Below are 10,120 nucleotides of genomic sequence, written 5' to 3' on the forward strand. Positions count from 1 at the left end.
ATTTGCTCGCGCTGCACTGCTGAACAGTTGTTTATTGATTTTGTGGCGCGTCCTCGCCGAGTCTGTCACATTGCTTTTCTGCCCCTGGCTGCGCTCGCCTTTGACCCTCCATTTTGTGCTGTTGTTGTTGTTTGGCCCCTGGTCAGCCCCTCCTCCCGCCACCGCCTCCCAGCTGCTGCCCCTCCCACGCTCCGCCCCCCCCACCATCCATTTATGGCCAAATGCCCCCACGCGCAGCGTCCACGCGCTTCGGACACGCCGAAGGTGCGCCAAAGGTAAGCCCGTCTACGCCCGTCCGCGCCTGGACCGCGCCCAGCGCCAGACCCCCTGGCCCTCGCGCTCCCCAGCCCCCCTGCACTACCTACGATGCCGCCACCCTCCTAGCCCTTAACCCCGGCCGCGCCCCCAACTGCGTCCAAGCCGCCCCCGGACACACCCATGGACCTTTCTCCTGCTTCTCCTGCAAATTTAGCGGCACCGACACCATCTCCGCTACGACCACACCACAGATCCCCGACCCCAACCACCTACAATGCATCCTTCTCAACACCCGCTCGGTCCACAGGCACGCCATTGACCTTTGGAACCTACTAGACACCATCTCTCCTGACGTCGCCTTCCTAACGGAAACATGGATGAACGCATCCTCCGCCCCTGACATCGCCATCGCTATCCCAGATGACTATAAGATCACACGCAAGGACCGCACCGACCATACAGGAGGAGGAATCGCTATCGTCCATAAGAAATCCATCCGCATCTCTACCAGCTCCGACGCCAACATCGCTAACTCCGAACACCTTCACTTCCAGATCCACATCGACCCCAAGACCACACTCAGAGGCACCCTCCTTTACAGACCACCAGGACCCCGCGCAAAATTCAGTGAAGACATCACAGACTTCATCACCCCACACGCGCTCCCCTCCAAAGACTACATCCTTCTGGGAGACCTCAACTTCCACCTTGAAAAGATCAACGACCGCAACTCCGCCACCCTCTTAGACAACCTCGCCAACCTCGGACTTAAACAACTGGTCACTTCCCCCACCCACATCGCAGGTCACACACTCGACCCCATCTTCACCTCCAGCAACCATGTCTCCTTCAGCCACACTACGGATCTCCTCTGGACTGACCACAGCTGCGTTCACTTCACCTACAACAAGCCGAAACCCATCATCCACCTCCAACCAACTCTACAAAGAAACTGGAACAAAATCACCACGGATCAGATCTCCACATCGCTCCTTCGAACCTCCCCAGCCCTCTCTTCTAACGCCAACGAAGCTGCCTCCAACCTCACCCTTTGGTTATCCAACACCGCCGACACCTTAGCACCACTGAAAAAACGTCAACACAAACTAGGCAACAAGAAGGCCTCATGGTTCAACGATGATCTCAAAAAGTCCAAGAAACTCTGCCGCTCCCTGGAAAAGGCCTGGAAAAAAGACCCATCCACCAGCACCAAGGACGCCTTCAAAAGCGCCACCCGTATTCACCACCAACTGATCCGAAAAGCCAAGAAAACAGCATTCAAGGATCGACTTTACAACAACGCCCACAACAGCAAGGAACTTTTCAACATCGTCAAGGAATTTTCCAACCCCTCGGCCAACTCCAACGACATCACCCCCTCTCAAGCCCTCTGCGACTCCCTAGCCTCTTTTTTCCACAACAAGATTGCTGACATCCACAACAGCTTTGACAACCAACCCGGAAGCCAACCCACCCTACCATCTGCTGACCATCTTCCCCCCGTAAACACCCTCAACGCCTGGAACCCAATCTCCACTGAGGACACCATCCGCCTGATGAATTCCATCCACTCCGGATCCCCCACAGACCCATGCCCTCACCACATCTTCAACAAAGCAGACTCCGTCATAGCACCGCACCTCCGAGACGTCATCAACTGCTCCTTCAACTCCGCTACCTTCCCAGAAGACTGGAAACACGCTGAACTCACCGCCCTTCTGAAAAAACCAACAGCAGACCCCACCGAACTCAAAAACTACCGCCCCATCTCGCTTCTTCCATTCCCGGCCAAAGTCATCGAGAAAGCCGTCAACAACCAGCTCGCCGCCTTCCTCGAAGCCAACAAATCACTCGACCCCTCACAATCTGGATTCCGAGCCAAACACAGCACTGAGACCGCCCTCATCGCAGCAACAGACGACATTCGAACTCTACTGGACAATGGAGACACAGTCGCCCTCATCCTCCTCGACCTCTCTGCAGCATTCGATACAGTCTGTCATAGCACCCTTTTACAACGCCTCAGAAACATCGGAATCCAAGGAAAAGCACTGGAATGGATCACCTCGTTCCTCACCGGAAGAACCCAGAGAGTCCGCCTCCCACCATTCAAGTCCGAGGCCTCTGAAATCATTTGCGGCGTACCTCAAGGATCCTCACTCAGTCCCACCCTATTCAACGTATACATGAGCCCCCTCGCGGCCATCGCCCGCCAACACAACCTCAACATCATCTCTTACGCGGACGACACTCAACTGATCCTCTCTCTCACCAAGGACCCCAGCACCGCCAAAACTAACCTACACGAAGGAATGAAAGAAGTCGCCGAATGGATGAAACAAAGCCGTCTGAAACTGAACTCAGACAAAACAGAAGTCCTCATCTTAGGTACTTCCCCCTCTGCATGGGACGACTCCTGGTGGCCGGAAGCCCTCGGAAAAGCACCCATCCCGACAGACCACGCACGGAACCTTGGCGTCATCCTGGATTCTTCACTCTCAATGAACAGACAAGTCAACGCCGTATCATCTTCCTGCTTTAACATTCTTCGCATGCTCAGAAAAACATTTCGCTGGATCCCCTCCGAAACAAGGAAAACAGTCACCCACGCTCTAGTCACTAGCCGACTGGACTACGGAAACACCCTCTACGCAGGTACCACCGCCAAACTCCAGAAGAAACTACAACAAATCCAAAACGCCTCAGCCAGGCTCATATTAGACATCCCACGCAACGAACACATCTCTGGTCACCTTAAAGACCTCCACTGGCTACCCGTCAATAAGAGGATCACTTTCCGACTGCTAACCCACGCACACAAATCACTCTACGACATCGGACCAGATTGCCTCAACTTTCGACTGTCCTTCTACACCCCCTCCCGCCAACTTCGCTCTTCCAGCCAAGCCTTCGCCACGGTACCTCGCATCAACAAGACCACCATGGGAGGCAGATCCTTTTCATACCTGGCTGCCAAAACTTGGAACTCACTCCCCGCTTACCTTCGCCTCACCCAGAATCACCTAGCGTTCAGAAAGCAGCTTAAAACGTGGATATTTGACAAATAATCCTCCTCCCCTTCCTAAGCGCCTTGAAACCCTCTGGGTATGTAGCGCGCTATACAAATTTTATGACTTGACTTGACTTGACAGAGGCCCCCACGCCTCCCCAAAGAGCACCGTCTTCAGCTTTTTCCTAAATAACAGCTGGTTAGTTTCCTTTCTAAGTTCCGTGGGCAGGTGGTTCCATTCCAGGGGGACAGTGCTAGAAAAGGCTCTGCCACCCTTGGATGTAAGGTTATACCGAGGGCAGAGCAGGTTACATGCCTCAGCCGACCGGAGGGGCCTGGTGGGTAGGTACCTACAGAGTCGATCCTTGATGTAGTTAGGGGCTGAGCCATGAATTGCCTTGTGCGCAATGCAGAGGCTTTTAAATTTTATTCTTTGGGCAATAGGCAGCCAGTGTAAACTGCAGAGTAGGGGCGTAGCTCGGGTGTGCCTAGGTTTGTTGAAGATAAGCCTGGCCGCATCATTCATTACGACCTGGAGACGAGCCAGCAGGTTATTAGGGAGGCCTAGTATAGGGAGTTACCATAGTCCAGCCGTGCCAGAATTAAGGCCAACCTCATTGTGGAGAAAGACAACAATGAGGAGAGTTTCCGCAGCTGGCGTATCAAACTCACACAAATGCCCACCACAGATGATACCTGCTGAGTCATAGGGTCGTAGGGTGTGGCAATCAAGTCCTGATAGATGTCCATTTATTGCACTGGCAACTGGTCCTGAAAAGGTTTTCCTTTTAATGTGTTACTCTGCATGGTTCACCACACCCCTTCTAACATTTCATATGCCTCTTTACTCACCAAGACATTTAACTTCTGTAAAACAGTGCGAACTCAGCTTAAAATGACTCCTCCCATACTCGTTATTTCTTTACGTAAATTTATGTAGAGTAGCACATCTTTATTTACTGTATTCTCACGTTTAATAGACAGGGGGGATTTTGAATGCATTTCTGAAATGCTCCGTGATAACATTTAATAGAATCGTTTATCAAATGCATATTAATGTTGAATGTTGAAGATTTTACTAGAAATCAAGGGGCATATTACCAAGGGTGTTGATATTGAATTATCACCGCTTTAGCTGCCGTTTTCGGCCGCTAAGCGACGATAATTCCATTGCCCTATTCCCAAGCTGCCGCTAACACCAGTTAGCGACAGCTTGTAGGCGATAGCGATCGGTTTGGGGCCCGCTTTGCATGTCAGCGATATTTATCCCTAATGACATGCAAAGTGGGAGTACCCAACCCGTTAGCGACTGACAGCAGTCGCTGTCATCGCTATCGCCTATTACCATGAAATGCGAAGCAATGGAAATATTCGCGCTAAACGCAAATATCGCCAAAGGCTAACGCCTGCAAATACCATCCACAATACCACCAAGCTCTCTAATGTTACTCAAAGTCCACAAAAGTAAAGTTGATCTCCGTAAATTCACTTCTTCTTTATTGCTTCATAAACGTTCCACAGTAGTTCATAAACACAGCCAACACGTGTTTCGTCTTGCCAGTATATGACAAATGACTTCTTCTGGGCACTGTCTCTTCCGTTCCTTAAAGACACTCTGTGTGTCAAATTTCAAATCAACAAAATCATAAGGTACATCATGTAATTTTCTTCCTTTCCTCAGTAGCGTATAGCTAAATAAAATCCTTATATGCAAAAGTAACGTGTAACTCGGCAGTTAGAATGTAGTTCAGCAGGTTGCTGTCCGTTATCATTCACCCGGTCTGGTAACAATGTATTAAAGATATGCGCAGTCCAAATCGCTTATCAGCATGGACCGGTCCTCTGTAATTCCGGCGTACTCCGGAATACGCTACTGAGGAAAGGAAGAGAATTACATGAAGCAATAAAGAAGAAGTGAATTTACGGAGATCAACTTTACTTTTTTGGACTTTGAGTAACATTAGAGTGCTTGGTGGTATTGTGGATTGTCTTTAGCCCTTTGGCTATATATAAGGGTCTTGGTAACGTACTCTTGCCCACCTTGAGCACCATCCAGACTTTCTCAACAGACTGCTTATACACGCTGTGCGCCCCTGTATAACCGTTACCATTGCTTTTTCTGCCTGCAAATACCAGTTCTTAGCCATGTTATCCAATGGGAAATGGATAACATGGGTAACAGCTTTTGCACGCTAATGCGTGAACACTGCTGGTTTTCCAGCGATATTCACGCTAACGCCTGCAATATTATCGCTTTTGAGATAAACGTTGGTGATAGGATGTTATCTCAGTGATAATTTTTGACGAAGCGCGGCATTAAGAAAATTAACGCTAAGCTCAGTTAGCGATAAATATCCCTAACTGTTGGTAATATGCCCCCTAGTTCTCTGTCATAATTATACGAATGATTTAAAATGTAACATAATTATATGTAGTCATGATTTACTCTTTGTGATATTTCATACATGTATTCATTTCGAATGTGCATACACATATATTCAAAGTCAAGTGCACTTTAACTGCTAGGCTAACTTAGCATAACCCAATACCTTAAGCTTCTGAATATCAATGTTTAACTTTCACATGAGAATTGCTTTGTTTGAATGTTCTCTCCTCTCCAGGTGTAGACACGAGGCTTCGTTAGTTAGTGCAAGGCATTTTTTGTTTGTAGTAATAGTAAGGTACCGGGGGAATTTCTTGGCAAGGTGAAGATGTGTTAACAAGGTGGAAGGCAAGTTCTCATGGTGGAGAAGGGATGCTTAAGGACAATCAAATGTACCCTATTGAAAGCGTGGGAGAGATTGCAGCCGGCGTGAACGTCTGCACTTCCGGTTGGCGTGTGGTGCAACCACTGAACAGGAACGTGCATGGGACATCATCATTGAGGCGTGTTCCTGTGTATCGTGAAGTCGAAGCAACCCACCATTTGCCTTCCGTCCGTACGCAGCCATGCTCGCAGCCTCGCTGGTCGGTCGCTGAGCTTTCAGCGGGGCAGTACGTGGCCTGCTCCGGGGTAGCCAGCTGGCTCAGCCTAGTCTAACCCCAGCTGCAGCAGCTGCTCGCTGTTATTCCCATGCAAAGTATGAATCGGATGAAGAGTTTGATGCTCGGTGGGTTACGTACTACAACAAACCGGACATCGATGCTTGGGAGCTACGAAAAGGTATGAATACCTTAATTGGTTATGACCTTGTTCCAGAACCAAAAATCATTGATGCTGCATAAAGGGCGTGCCGACGGTTAAACGATTTGGCTACTGCAATTCGCATCTTGGAAGCTGTAAAGGATAAAGCTGGACCTCACAAAGAAATATATCCTTATGTTATCCAAGAACTTGGACCAACTTTAGACGAGCTCGGAGTTGCCACTCCAGAGGAACTTGGCTTAGATAAAGCATGAACATTGTCGGCCTGCCTCTGAATTTTATTGTTGAGGCTACTTTACTGTACACAGCCACCTCAAGATGCAAATCTGTTAAGATATTACCTTATTTTAAATAAAACCTTTCTTTAAAAAAAAAAAGCATGGGAGAAACGCTGGATGTTGCATTTTCTACATAGAACGATGGAAATGTACTGGGAAATGATGACACTGTTTACTTTGAATACTTTGTGTATTAATAGATGTTGTATTGTTAGTTAGAGACCAGAGAGTCTTGGGATTCCATAAGGTACAAACCTCTTATGCAATTCCTCTCACTGTGTAGCGTATGCTATATATTTTTGACTCACATTACTTTTACAAAAAACTCCATCATGCTGACACATGTTCCTTGTCTCTAACTGCTTACTAGGGTTTTCCGGAAGTTAGTATAGGATAGCATAATTCAGATTTTATCAGAAATACTAATGACAAGGTAGGAGGATCAAATTCTGCAAATAACCCTCCGATTCGTTTTGTCATCTTTTGTATCGCAGCCACCGAGTTTTTTGAGTGTTTCCTATTGTTTAGACTGAATTTCATTTAGAGATTTGGATTCATTCTTGTGATACTATATTTCTATAATATGCTTCTTAGACTCATCTATATCAGTTTGTTTATGTGTCTTTAATAAATCCATTTAACTTTCTTCAGTAGATCTAGCCTTATTGAATGACTAATTGGTTAAATTTTATTGTGATATACAATTTCTTTTTACTCCCTGTTATCTCTCATCCAACAAATAAAAGGTCCACTGACCAAGGGGAGGAAACCAGTAATGGTACTGGAGTGTTCTCAGAGGTAATGTGTCTCTAAACACAAAGAGGCCTTAATGATTGCTCTCAATAGAAAATAAAAACATAGCAGCATTTACAGCCTCCTTTACTTGTATTTTAATAAACACAGGCACATGACGAATAATATTGGTTTGCATAACGGTGTGGTAAAGGGCACTGAACTAAAGTGTTCTATGTTGATATGACTCGAAGTACCAGAGGCGGTACTAAGTGGATGTCATTTTAGCTCTCCGGTTTGCCGTAAGTCTCCACGATCTTTTTTTTTATCCCTTATTGTGCTTTTAGCATAAGCTGTCCTTTCCTTGGCCAATTGAAATCACTAAGCCCAAAAGATCTGTGCTTGTTTACACAGCAAAATTAGTCTACTAAAGGGAACAGAGCAATTTAAAAGAACTCGATTATAGAGGGCATCATTTCCATTTGTAATAAGGTAACCCTGCTGTGCAAACAGCGATAAGAAGTTTGGTGTTGCCTAATCTGTCCATCAGGAGAAGCAGAAGAGCCATGGTTTTGGATATGGCAGCTGACTGGCCTGGCAGGACAAAAGAAGCAAGACTTCACTTTACCTGACCTTGAAATGTGCCAATGAATTGCGCAAGAGCCTTTTTAGCAACAGATATTCTAGTCTGCACACTAAATTTGCTTGTGGCTAGTCCGCTAAATGGAATATGTACAGCTTTGCAATATTTCACGAATTTTATAATTTTGCTGAAATTTTCATTTAAAGAGTCTATTTCTTTGAGATATAACAATATTCTGACCTTCTGAATGATGCCATCGAAACTGAAAACGGGGTTTCACTCGGTGAAAAGATGAACTCCTACAGCTTGAGCCTTGATGCTGGTGTGAAACCCCATTCTGAACGGCCAAGTTTGAGTGCAGAGTTTAATGAAGGATAAAACTTTTTTAACCCAAAATACTGTGATATTATCGCATTACAAAGGCGTGGTAATACAAAAATAGAGCAACGGGAAAATCGAGCGTCTTCTTGACACACCAGAAAACGTCATTGTTGACTTGGCATAGATCACTTAAAAAAACGCTCAAAAACAATCATTTTGACGAGTCATTCCCCATTGTTTAAACAAGCGTAGCAAAACCGTACGTAAAGGTTGCAGTATCGAATTGGCATAGCATTTCGACAAATATACTGACAATTTTTAAAGAGCTCCGGCGTCATGTTTTTAATGTCTGGTATAAACGTTCCTCTCTGATGCTGCAGACAGGATGCAAAATCTGCGAATGCTGCGTGTCCCGGAGTCCTGAAACGGACCATGAAAGACAAATGACGAGAGTGTGTGTTAGATGAATATGAGTTACACTGTGTGCACTTATCCATTACTGACACCATGGTGTGTATGGAATATGATTGTACCTATAGTCATTTTGCTTAATAAGCAGTTGAAGCCTCACTTGACGGCGATCACGAGTCCATCCTTAGCATTTATGAAAGTACCTGTGTCACTCAAATATTTTCAATGTGCTCTTTTGGAAAGATGCAGCACGCCATCTTTTGTCTGGTCTAATAACAAGCATCCTCGGCGGCTGAGGTCGGGTCCAGCAGCTGTTTATAGCCATCACCTCACCTTAGAGGTCTCTGGGTTCTGTGTCTCAGGAGCTGGACCTATCAGGTCCGGAGTCTGAGGACAGCATAAGTCCAGCCCTTAGACCCCGAAACATCTCAACTCTGTGGCACATCATTGCTCAAATTATTTGATGTAATTTCAAAAAGACTCGTTTAATTCTTTCTGTCTCATCATTTCAGAACGGAAGCATTTTCAATATTATATACAGCAAAGCTACAGTTGCTGCTTATTTATCTTATGCAACTAACAACAATTGGCAAAGCCAATAGTCCTGGCTTGTAGCAAGCATAATGTTCCTTGTTGGATCTGATATATCTGGATGCAATGACAAACAGTAAAATACCAGTCGGACGGCACACTATGCTGAGCACAGATTTTAAGCTTGCGTGTTTTTAAGCCACGCCCAGCCACGCCCTTAATTTCATCAGCCACATCCCTTGAGAGACACCCCAATTTTGTATTTCCACTTAAAGCTCTGGGGCCTACTGTTGGCCCCCAAGCACTCTGCTTTCTTTATTTATGATTTTGGCGATGCTTTCCTTCACACAGTATAAATAGGGTAATTGACTCAGTCAATATTGATCTCAGGCGTACGGAAGATCGGGGTGAAGCGCTAACAACGCTTATTTCATATTGGCAGGCAATTGTCCAGGGGCATATTAACAAGGATGGGCGATAAATTATCGCCGCTTTTATCGGCAGGAAACTGCCGATAAAGCGGCGATAATGGGCTTGATAATATGCTCTACGGAATTCCAATCGAAGCCCATGTTAGATGTCTTCACATCTAACATGGGCTTCGATTGGAATTCCATAGAGCATATTATCAAGCCCATTATCGCCTCTTTAGCGGCAGTTTCCTGCCGATAAAAGCGGCGATAATGTATCACCCGTCCTTGATAATATGGCCCCAGATTCGTAGTTATTTTCATATAGAGTTTGGGAGCAAGAGTAACTGAATAGGCATCTATAAAATTCGGACTGAAAGATAGATGTCCAATGACCATTTGCGTTTGGTATGTGTTAAATGGGAGATTCTGCAGTAACCC

The 10,120-nt window shown here is 46.1% G+C and overlaps 1 pseudogene; it reads left to right on the forward strand.

The window, feature by feature from the left end:
• Nucleotides 1-6,217: 6,217 nt before the first annotated feature.
• LOC147697753 (cytochrome c oxidase subunit 5A, mitochondrial pseudogene) lies at nt 6,218-6,790 on the forward strand (annotated as a pseudogene).
• The last annotated feature ends 3,330 nt before the right edge of the window (nt 6,791-10,120 follow it).

The sequence above is a fragment of the Lissotriton vulgaris genome, chromosome 8, assembly GCF_964263255.1.
Source record: "Lissotriton vulgaris chromosome 8, aLisVul1.2, whole genome shotgun sequence".
In the NCBI taxonomy this organism is placed as follows: domain Eukaryota; kingdom Metazoa; phylum Chordata; class Amphibia; order Caudata; family Salamandridae; genus Lissotriton; species Lissotriton vulgaris.